Below are 11904 nucleotides of genomic sequence, written 5' to 3' on the forward strand. Positions count from 1 at the left end.
TCTGCTGTTCACGTGCCCAGGACAAGCTATTCAGTTGCTCACAGGGGACCAGCCCATTGGCTTAGAAGCTCATACTGGGTTGATTTGTAGGAACTGCAGCAGTCAGATCCTTCCAGGTCGTTGTTGCCATGTTAAGCAGTTCTATTATTCTAAATTTTCCGTGTAGCTGTAGGAGTCGTGAAGCTGCCGAGGTGATCGGAAGCACTCAATAACTTGGCAAACTGCACCAAAGAGGGTTTAGAACCCAACTGGTTATAAACTTGGAGGTTGAACTCACTTGTCCTCATCCAAGTGGCAAAAGCGATGGGGCTGAGGTGGTATCTGGGGGTCTGGGCACTGCTTGGGCAGAGGGCTCACATGGGGGTGTTTTTCCATGCAGGACACCCCCTCCTTGCCTTCCCCAGGGCTGGAGCCCACCAGGAACCACGGCACGAAGCCCAGCAGCATTTTAGGGTGCTGCTGCCAAGGCAAGAGCAAAACTTCCACTGGCAGGCCAGGAGCAGGCAGCAGGCCAGTGGGTTGCCTTGTCTGCAGGCAGCCATGCAGATCTCCACCTATTTTTTCCCTTTTTTGCATTTTTTATTTTTCTCTTCTTTCCTGGAATCCAGCCATTTGTGAGGTGAAAGGTCTCTTCTTGCACCACTTTTTCTTTTTTTCTTTAAATTTTTTTAAAGCATGCACTAGAAGAAGAAACTTTCAGCAAGTACTAGTTACTACATAAATCTTGTTATTTAGGTTTAAAATCTATTTTTATATTTATTTTTAACCTCTGCTACTGCTTTTCTGAATATTTGGCGATCAGGAAAAAAAAATGAAGGCTACTTCAAATTATGACAAAGGTCCCACCCCCCTGACAAAACTGGACAAGGGAATAGATTTGGCATGAACAGTCACAAGAATTAATGCTCTTGCTTTTTGTACTTTATTTGATGTGTAGAGGGTCTGGCATGTTCCTCACAAAGATGTCATTTGACAGCTCTTATCACTGAAAAAGGGCAAAGAAAGGTGTAGGAGAAATCACAACACCTTCACATTTCTCCATGACTTCCCAGCTCATAAAAGTTCTTGCAGAAGGGAATAAAAGGTTTTGTTTTATTTAATTTTTCTCCCTTCATTTTTTTACCCCCTACTATGCCTAGTGTAGAATTTTTTCACAGTAAACTGAGATAAAAGGTGCTAGCAGTTTATTTTATCTTGATAGACTAAAACTGATTGAAATTCAGAAACTGTCCCTTTTTCATTGTTCAAAATAACAATGCCATTGGAAGATCACCCATGTAAAAAAAAAAACCCACAACCCTACCCCCAAACACCCATTCCTGATTTGGCATAACCCTCATACGAAGGGAAAGCTCTCATTTTTGCAAACCACAAGCCTTCCAGTTCTCCCACACCACCTTCTTAAATTCCTAGCCACAGAATGGTTTGGGGCGGAAGGGACCTGAAAGCCTTTGGGGTGGAAGGGACCTGAAAGCCCATCTGATCCCAACCCCACAAACACAGACACCTTCCACCAGATCAGGCTGCCCAAATCCCCATCCACTACAGTCTGCTTGGACCACACAAGAGGTGATTTGCATCTAGCTCTTGCCCCATTATCCATGACACAACCACTTACTGGCTTCAGCACAGTTTTCTGAGTTTTCCCCATTTGAGTGGTGGCTTCCCTCTTCTGCCATAAAAACCTGCCACAAATTCCATCCATCCTTATGAACAGGAATGGTTGCAAGCTTCCCTCCTAAGGTTTATAAATTAAGACTTGATGAAGACTCAGAATTTAAGATTAAATGTTCAGCCCCTGGCTAATTATGTTTGTAGAGTTCAATCTCCTTGGCAAGCATTTGAGATAAAAAACAAAACAAAACAAGGCCCAAACAATATTTACACATTGTGGAACACAGCAAATCCTTCCTTGAAATGGCACAAGAAGTCCCTGTAGAGCTCTGGTACACTTTCAGCCAGCCTCCTGCCCAATTTCCTGGGGAAAAAAGAAACAAAAACAAAATGCAAGTTCACGACCTTGTGATTTTAAAATAGTGAAATATCTTAAATATTTGTATTTGTCTGTTCTGGCTGCTCAGTGTGCATTATAGCTGCACAGGCAATTAGCTTCTATTCCACACCTCTGCATGGGTGAAGATCTCAAGTGCAGATCCCCTCTGCAGCTACTATACATCACTTTTCAAGAATTGCCTTTAAAGTACTACATTAAGCCGCTGTTTACCTTCCACTTAGGTCTTTCATTAAAAATCCAGTCATTGGCTGGATCAAGTTTTCCTTTCCATAATATTTTTTTCTCCCTGTAGCAATACCTTGTAAACAGACTCCTTATGTATGAATATGAATGAGATGGAAAAGCCAGGGAATATCTTGTGGAATGAGGAAAAAATTGCTGTGGTTACTGCCTCATAAAATGCACTTAATAAATATGAATAATCTGAATTTTTAATGCAATGGTCTAAAATAAAGAGGTACTTTTTTTTTTTTTTTTAATTTTAAATAATGCACCAAAATCTTAATAAACAATCTAGTCTGAACCACAGGGAGAAATGAAAGGCTCTTCTACATAGTGACTCACTGGATTATTGAAAACAATTATGTGGCTGCAACTGCTTTGCCTTCCTGATATATCTTTTCCCTCTGTTTTTAATAATGAGATCACTGTAGAGCTTTGATGAAAAATGAAATTTCCTTCTTTTCCAATGGACAGAAATATTTACATGGGTTGGAGAAATGCATCTAAAATGACACAGCTCAAGTCTACCAGGCACAGATTTTTACATACACGGGTTGTAAAAATCCGTCTGTCCATCTTAATTCTCGTAATTTATCCCGTTGTGTGTTTTTTCCTTCTGTGGATCGGACAATCACTTTTTCCTCCCTTTTTTATGAATAAGCCTCTCTCAGAAATGAGACACATGGCTTTAACTTCTGAGGGAAGCATTGCCACCGCCGCCAACGAAAGGGATGTGAACTGACTGGCTGTTCTGCTCTGGAACATTAAGCAGATTACACTCCCAATGCAAAGTGCCATTATCAACATTAAACTGACTTGTTAATAGCCCACTGGGTTGGTTTTTTTTTTTTAATTTTAGTTTTCCTTTTCAAGTGTATCTACAGTTAACTGCAAGGAAAATCCCAAACAGCAAAGCAGTGCTGAGAAGGGTCTCCCTCCTAAATCGTGGCACCTCTCAGGTAGATGCTCTAAGCTCTACTCTCTCCACAAGTATGAAGCAGAAGCATGGCTGTCTTAACCCATCTCCAGCACCACTACTGACAGTAGATGATGTTTTAAAAAATGAATGATTTGCTGTGGGATTCGGGAGGAGATTTCGTGTTTTGGTACTACTTGACATGCTGACAAGCAGGTGAAAAATGCTGCCCGATAAACATAGTTATCTCTGTTGATTGAGAGATATCTTGTGGAAAGGTGTTAGTTACTGTAAACCCCAGGATACCCAACAAAGAGGGATTTTAATAAAAAGAGAGAGCCATTAAACTACCTCATCCTCTCTTCACAGGCTCAGGTGTAGAGAGGTTACCTATGCACTTCTGTTGATTGATCTCCATGCTTAGCAAAGCCATGAGCACATGGGGCAAGTAGCATTTCAGATATTACCACATTCCTTTCAACTAACCTGGAAAACTGAAACTCCAGTTTAGCATCACTGACACAGAGAGACAGATATTCCCTCCATTGTGCAATTTGGGGTGGATTATTTTTTTTTATTATTATTTTATTTTTTTTAATTTTTTTTTAATGCAGAACAGGTAAGCCACTTTCTTATTCTTAGGCATTTACAGGACTTTTTAAAGATCAAAGCAACCAAGCAACCAGGTAAAACAAACTGCCCCTTCCAGCCAGTTGCACCACTGTAAAATTCAGTGCTGGAAGGGGGTTTCTTCATAATAGCCTCCTGATCTTCACAAGGCATTCATCTTTATGTTCCTTATGACCTTTCTACGCTGAGCTCTTTTAGCAGAGCAAGGCTTGGGGAGGCATCAAGGGAAGGTGATGGTACAAATGTCCCCACCTTTGTAAATGAAATATCTCACACAAGACAGGGCTGCCAGTGGTTGGTTTTCTGGCTCTCACACATCTCCTCCTCTTTTGGGGGAAGCTGAGGGTGCAAAGGGAGCAGAGCCTGCAGTGCATCCATCAGCTCAAAAGCAGGGTTCAGTCCTGGGGGTAATCCTTATCCTCTCAAAACTTTAACCTAAGGGAGCACAAAGGGAAAAGTAATCATCTTGTGTTGGTCATTCCCTTTGCTCAGCGTCACAAATATCACAGACAGAGTGGCCCTCAGCAGGTTTTTGCTTTAGATCAGGAATAACTCCTGTTCCAGCCATTGCTGGGGCTGTTTGGTCCTTCAGGTTTTTGACGTATTGAGGAAAGCCTCAACAACACAGACAACTGCAGTGAAATAGGAGGCTGGCTCAAACATTAACGACCCACTGATTCTCTCTGAGACAGAGAGAGGATCATGCTGTCTGCCTCGGCAAGACCTCTCCTTTCACTCCCTTTAGAAAGATTATTGAAGTTATCCCCCCAATAACTGCAAGGGGCAGAGCTGGTCCCTCAAAATTTTCTTCCTTCCCCCCCACCCCCAACTCCTTGTCATACAGAGGAGGAATCAAAAACAAGTCTGTGGCTTTGCTAGCATAGCAGAAGAAAAATCAACCTCCTTGTTGACCTGGTGGAGGAAAGGTGGAGTACCTGAAGCTCTGCTTTCCCATCTCCAGATGCCACTTACACTGATAGGCAAATTTTCACAGAAGAAATATAGTAATCTGCAAGTGCTCTGCTGTAGTGTGAATTCACCTGTCCAACAGCAGCAGATGAAAGTAAGGGCAGCTCACTACCACACTCACTCAGGCGCAATAGTTTGAATCTAGAGAAAGTTTTGGGGTTCGGGAAAGAAAATAAGATAATTTGCAACCACAAAAAAATGAGATAAAATAAAGCAGTGCAGGGAAAGGGGCAGCTTTGCCCTGTGCGAAGCAAAATAACCTGGCATATTTTTACCTGTTTAGGTTGCTGTCACCAATGGGGCTTTTATCCTCTTCAAGCCAGGGAAAACTTGTGGTGTAACCTCTCCTCCAGGGCTTGATAGCCGGAGGGTCACCTCAGGGAGCACCTGGCATAGGTGGCTGTGATGCTGAGGTTTGGCTGGGAGTCAGCTCAGGAACACACGGGGTGTGGTGGGGCATCACGGAGATCTTTAGCTGCATCAGCTGCACACCTCTGATTCCAGGGGTGTTCGGCTGACAAAGTCACCCTTTAGCGCCCGGGTGCTTCATAAACTGCCGGGAGGTCTGGGAAAGACCTCGTAAACGCTGCTTGGAAGACCTGGGAAACACTTCAAAGGAAAAGGAGAAACGGAAAAATAAAAGAAAAGAAAAGAAAAGAAAAAAAAAAAAAAAAAAAAAAAAAAAAAAAAAAAAAAAAAAAAAGGGAAAGGAGATTTTGTTACAAGGAATCCCTGTTGCTAACTACCAAGGCTTGAACGCCGCCAAACCCAGCGAAGATGCTCCGGATCCCGCCGGCCCGAGCGGCGGGCGCTGCTGCGGTCCAACACCGCCCCCTCACGGCCCCGCCGCCGTCAGAAGCCGGCGTTCGCGGGGCAGCTCCGGCCAAAAAATCACGGGGTGCCCCTGCCGCAGCCCTGACACCGCTGGGGATGCACCCTGTTTCCCATGGAGGCAGGGCGCTGCGGGGATGCGGCCACTCGCGCCCCCCAATCGCTCCCCGGCTGGAACTGGGGTAGGTGGGCTGGATTCCTGCCCTGCAGCCGCTCGTCCCTGACAAAGGGGGACACGGTACAGGAGGGGGGGCTGGTTACCCAGACCTGGGTACACCCTGCTTCACACCAGGCTGACACCCACATGAATATCCCAGAAAAGCACACCGCCGCATCCACTGCTGATGACACCTTGCGTTCTCCTTGTTTTTACTTTGTCACACAAACGGGAAAGATACAGCTTTCCTTCTTAAAATGGAAAAATTTCCATTGGTAGTGTGGAGCTGGCTCTAAGGCCAGGTAAAGCAGAATGATGCCCGGAGCAGGTGTCCTCCACAGAACACAAGGCAGCAGGTTTGCTGCTGCAGACACTTGGAAAAGCCGAGCTGGGTGCTGCCCCAAAACCCTTGAGGATGGCCCAGGGTGTGTAGGCAACAGATACAGCTGGGATGGAAGGAAATAAAGAAGAATGGTCTCCCTGTCCCTCCAGTCTGGCACTAAGAGGGGATAAGAGGTCCCCAGGCCATTCCTCCTCTGTCTTCCCCAGAAGCTGATATGCCTTCTGACCCAGGCTTATCAACTGTGCCTGTACCGAATGGGGCGTTTTCAGTTCACATGTGCTGGACATCAACCTCTTGCATGCCCTGCAGGAATCTGTGCCCTCTGAGGTCCAGCCCTGCAGCTCTCCTCTGAATAAACAATTCCCGGACTCACACACCCTGGACACCTCAAACATTTTTATCTGTCCTCCTTACCCCTCCCCTCACCCCCAAAAAACTGCTAGATGCTGGTAAAAATGGGCAATGCGTCCACTTCTCTTGCAGAGCTCATGGTCCTGAGCTGGAAATACTGGTACAAACGTGAGCTACACTTGCATTCTGACAACTGGCTGGTACTAATGTGAGCCACACTTGCATTCTGACAGCATTCTAACAGTAACCCAGAAAGTTTCAGTCTATCCACTCCACTTGTTTCCTGATCTACATCTCACTGAACAACTTTGACCCTCAATATTTACCTTCCTCTCGCAGACTCATGGCCTCCAGCCCTGTTTTTTGGCTCCTCTGCCATCACTGTCCCGCTCCCGAGTGGTTCAGACTGCATGGTCCTTTGAACCATGTCTCAAACAGAGCATCACCAGTGAGCTGAGGACCAAGGCCTGGTAAAGCAGGAAAAATTACGAGCATGGGTTTGCTAAGAGGTCAAACTCTGCAGGACTTATCCCTGGTAAGAAAAATAAATGGTAAGTGAAGAAATCAACAGGTGATACTGCACCGCTCAGGGTTTTGTTCAATATTAGCTGCAATACCCCTATATGATGTGCTGGCAGTGGCAAGTAAATAGATTATGGACTAAACTTTGTCCAGTGAATACTCCATTACTGAATACATACTTCTCAAATTAATCACTGACACAAGCTAATGACAGTCTCAAGCCAAGAGGCTTGAAATGGTTTTGCAGAGGCAACCAGTCTTGATTTCTGCTGGCTGCAGAGTTCTCCTGTTCTTGTTTCTTCCAATAAAACCTATTTTGCAGGTGCAATTATTCAGTGGCCGGGGTTAACTCAATGCTCTGAAGGATGAAGGTAAGGTAATCGACTATATTCATCTTGGTATTTCTCCTGCATGCTCTGGGATTATAATTACAAGATAAAATATTATTGCAAGAGGCTGATATTTAACAAGGTATCAGCCAAGGGGACAGGACTTAAAATACATGTGGATATTATGCTGAGAGTGGGACTGTTGGGGAGCCACAGATAAGATGCCAGGTCTACAGTAGTTGATTTCATAATCGCTGCCAAAATGTGCCACATCTCTGGCTGTCAATATCATTCCCAGCACCACAGGGTTTTCCCCTCTCCCATGGGCTGGAAAGGAACCGGCCCTTATCTCCTTCCTCACGCTATCCTCCCCACCAGGGTCTGATCCAGAGCCCACAGGCCCTGCTAATGACAGCACTCACAGTGGGAATACGGACACTTACCTGCAGACTGGGATGAGCCTGTGCATCCTTACTGCAGAGGACTTGTTTTGGGGGAACCAAATTCCCTTTTTCCCCATCAAGAATGGAGGTTTGAAGAGCAGCACCCCAAAGGATGATTTGTCTCTTTGGTGCGACTTGTAGGTACTGCAGACCCCTGAAATGAGCCCCCCTTCAGCAGTCACACTGCTCCAAGTCATCCCTGAGCCTGAATTCCCCTGCCTGCTCCACTGCTTACCTTCTGAGTTTGGTATTGCCCTTGCCTCCTGCACAAACACGGCCAAGAAAGGTTCCTGTCTTGTGGCTCTCAGACTAGTTACACAGAGATGAGAGGAGGGTGGCTCAGGACACAGTGCCAGGCTCCACAGGGACTGGCAGAACAAATGTCACCATAGAGCCATAACGCCAGCATAGAAATCAAGAGTATTCTTAGGGGCAGGAGAAAGTCTGCAGACACAATATCTGCGCTCATTGTGGGCATCATCTGTCCCTCTAGGTAGTATTGAATCAGACCTGAAGGCAAAAAAAAAAAAAGATCAAATTGCTAGTTTTGGTGAAAACTGTAGATCTGCAAAACAGCTTTGGGTCAGGAGAGGAGGATTTTGCAAACTGTTCGGATTTTCAGCAAGGGTCTTACCCCAGTTCTACCTGGAGTGCCCTTGCTGCATGGCAGCAGGAAAGCAGCCTGGAGGAGACGGCAATGCTGGACTTTCCCGCTAGCAAAGTAATTCACTGCTCCCCTGGGAGATTTCCCATGGGGAAAGGAAAGATTAGAAATGCTTTAAAAGTAGAAGAAGAGATTATAGCGCACAATCGCTGCATTTAATGTTAAGTGCTTCTTCAATTTATACTCATCGCCTACTATGTGTAAAATTCTTGGCATTCCCAACATTTTCTTTTTTCTACAGACAAATCTCAGTCTTCAGTTAATCCAGAGAAAGGTCAGCCAAGCCATCAAACGTTTCAAAGCACAATTAAGACCCCAAATGAGCAAAGTTAAAGTTTAATGCTGAAACTTCACTGGCAGTTGATGCTCAGTGATTACAAGGGTCACTTGAAATGCCATCAGGAGAACCACCACGTGCGTTAGGAACTTGTCCCTGCTGATGGGCATTAGTGAACCTTTTGGCAAGGCAAACAACCTTGCTGTAATATGATTGTTGCCACTAAAATAATTAAAAAGCAACTCAGGCTGCATCTGACAGAAAGAGAAGCTGCTTTGAGTCTGAAAACCTGAAGAATTTAAAGTTGATGTGTTTGAATTCCTTTAAAAGAATTTAGCTCCCATACAAGCGTGGTTACCAGAAAAAGTCAGAAATTAACTCTCCGTCTCAAGAATATAGCATTTAAAGATAAATCAAAGTCCCAAAAGAACAAAAAAGGTCACTACATAATCTTATTCAAAAATACCAAATAATTTCTTTCATTAGAAAGCTGAAATTTTATACATAAAATCCTGTTTCCCTATGTTATGAAATTTTTGCAACATCCTATATTTAAGGTTAAAACAAAAGGAAGCACAAAGTCAAAACTAAATTACAGAAAGTTTGAGCCAAGCTTTTCAACATTAGAGTGAACAGGTAACAAATAAAAAATTGCATCTGATACGTAGATTATGTCTACATCTCTTCATTGCATTGGATTGGAACAAAGCCCATGTTTTCCAACAGCAAAACATTTCCTGGGAACCTCTTCACTGCCATCCTACTTGTACCTGGCTTGGCTTTATTCCAGAGGAATGACACTGAACACTGTGGGATGAGAAAGGGTGGAAAAGCGAAGGATGGAGGGAGACTTTAAACTAGGGACTATCCGTTTGAAAAAGGAAGGGCAAAATGAACTTCAGGCTTCTCCTGTCCTGTCTAAAAAAATGGCATAAGGAAAATCATCAGCAGCCTTGTCAAAAAAATCACTAAAGAGCCAACAAGTGAAGCCAAAAGGAAATTTGAACTTTGCTAGCACTGTTGCTGTTGATGGGAAATGGGTAAAATATCTATGCAGACAATCGAGTTCTGCCCTTTTTTGGCGAGACAAAAATCTGGCTGATTTATTTCACATCCTCGCATATGTATTTAAAAAATTATAACTCTCAGCTCAAATGCCACCTTGATATATTAGCTATCTACTTTCACTATATTCGTCTTCATATTTGGTGCAGGATATCAATGTGTAATCTAAGTCATAACAAAGGTTTCTCTGAGGTAGTAAGAGGTGTCATTATCAGACATTAAATTGCAGTTTATAATGCCAGTGGAATAATTCTGCATCAGTGTTACAACTAAATTCTTGATAGAAAAGATGTTATGGGAAGTAATTACTTCTCTCCCCCCACTAGCTATTAAACTTTAATAGCTCAGATCTGATTTCAGGTTTCCTAAAAGACAGGTTGGCATAGAGTTTCATTCTGTAATTCCTATATTTTAGTCACCATAATAAAACAAAAGTATCTAGAACATAGTTACTCTTTCATTTTAGACAACAAGAGATGCAAAAAAAAGTTACAAAATGGTTTATTCATGGTAGATCGAAAGAAATACTGAGATTAGATCCCAGATACCAAATCTCATCAGCCTATCTGCTGGCTAATCTCATAAACACAGTTATTTAGACTAGAAACTGTAAATGACATATAACATCAGAGATAGGAAGATAAATCTAGGAGATACTTAATGGATTAAATAAAAAGGAAGCCAGAAATGCCTTGTAATTATTCCACAGTGTTAGGTAGGTTCCTTAGCTGATTTAAAGGCTTAACTACCTCCTCTGGAGAAAGAATAAGAGACGACTATTGGTATATATACGTGTTTTTATAGCCCACTCACTGTGGCTCCCAGCCGGTGCTATGGGCTTGCATTTCTGTTTCAGTTGTCCCATCAGCATGGTATGGCAGGAGTAAAGTGAAGGATCTCTGTAGTGTTGCATCCATGAAGTCTGATAAACCTTTTTTTAGGAAAGCATCTACCCAAATTCAACTTGGCTTCATTCAATTTTGTACCTGAAAACACCAGAGTGACCTGTAGACATAACCTGAGCTAATATTTGCCTCGTTGGTTTCTGCATGTGGAAATTACTGACAGATATTTTTGTTTGTTTGTTTTCTTTGTTGAAAGACATTTAAGTTGGTATATTATCAGTCTGAATGTGAATTTCAAATGCTTTCTTTACGAGCTGGGGCAGAATAATGTGTTTTGAACTGGTCCAGTCACCAAAGATCCACCTACAGAAATGAGCCCTGCAGCACTCACTGCATTTTTGCTCCTCCTTGGTGGCCCTAGCTGTGCATTCCTGCACTACTCATCCTGCAGAATGCCTGGGGGAAAAAAAAAAAGAAATCTGATTAAGCATTAAAAAAAAAAAAAAGTGGGACTGGGGTTTAGGGCATGAGGGGGTAGCGGTAGCAAAGCAAGCCAGAGTTTTGAAAAATCCTATCATTTTCATAATGGCCTAGAAATTACTACTACAAATAATAATAATTTTAAATGCCAGTTAAAAACCAGTAGGAAGTCCTGGTTTAAGAAGATAACAAAAAGAAACATAAGAAACGGGAAAGTAAGAAGTCTTAAAAATCCACTTGGCAAGAACAGTGTTTTAAGCAGGCTTTGCATAGACTACTTTCTTTGTAGTGGGGTAAAAATTATCAAATCGGGGGGGATAACCATGTTTAAGGAGCTCGGGGTTTTTGTTGTGGTTTGGGGTTTTTGGTTGGGTTTTTGATTGGTTGACTGGTGTTTTTTTTGTATTGAAGGGTAGCCTAAAGAATTAAGCCAGAGAGAGGAGTCCTATTTCCAGGAATTGCTAATTCCTTTAAGTTTTCATCCTTGGGCACTGTGGGTCTTTGAGATTCTTTGAAAGCATTTGCTGGAAGTCATCATTAAAATGGATCATCATAAATAGAAGGAAGTAAATAATTCTAAGGACCTGTATAATAATAAAGGCACAAAATGTTAAGTAACTTATTTTGCAGCTCTGCTGACAGCAGGAGTCCATCAGCTGGAAATCGAGAAACGGAAACCTCTGATGGCTCATCAGGGATCTATAGGCTGCCTTCAGACCACCAGCCTGAGACTGCTACAAAAAAAGACATTAAACCCTCCAAAAGGGATCAGGAGACCTTTTTTTCCAGAGGAAGTAAAGAAGTTCTGAAAACCTTGGTGAGACTTGGTTCGTTTGAAGGCATTGC

At 43.0% G+C, this 11904-nt stretch overlaps 1 long non-coding RNA gene across 1 annotated transcript; it reads right to left on the minus strand.

The window, feature by feature from the left end:
* Positions 1–899: 899 nt before the first annotated feature.
* Positions 900–5339, minus strand: LOC120755307 (uncharacterized). Its single transcript, XR_005701721.1, has 4 exons — positions 5027–5339; positions 4718–4892; positions 4035–4217; positions 900–1978 (listed from the first exon to the last, which is right to left on the minus strand). It is a non-coding gene; the product is annotated as an uncharacterized LOC120755307 (long non-coding RNA).
* Between the last annotated feature and the right edge of the window lie 6565 nt (positions 5340–11904).

Source organism: Hirundo rustica, chromosome 7, assembly GCF_015227805.2.
Source record: "Hirundo rustica isolate bHirRus1 chromosome 7, bHirRus1.pri.v3, whole genome shotgun sequence".
NCBI lineage: Eukaryota > Metazoa > Chordata > Aves > Passeriformes > Hirundinidae > Hirundo > Hirundo rustica.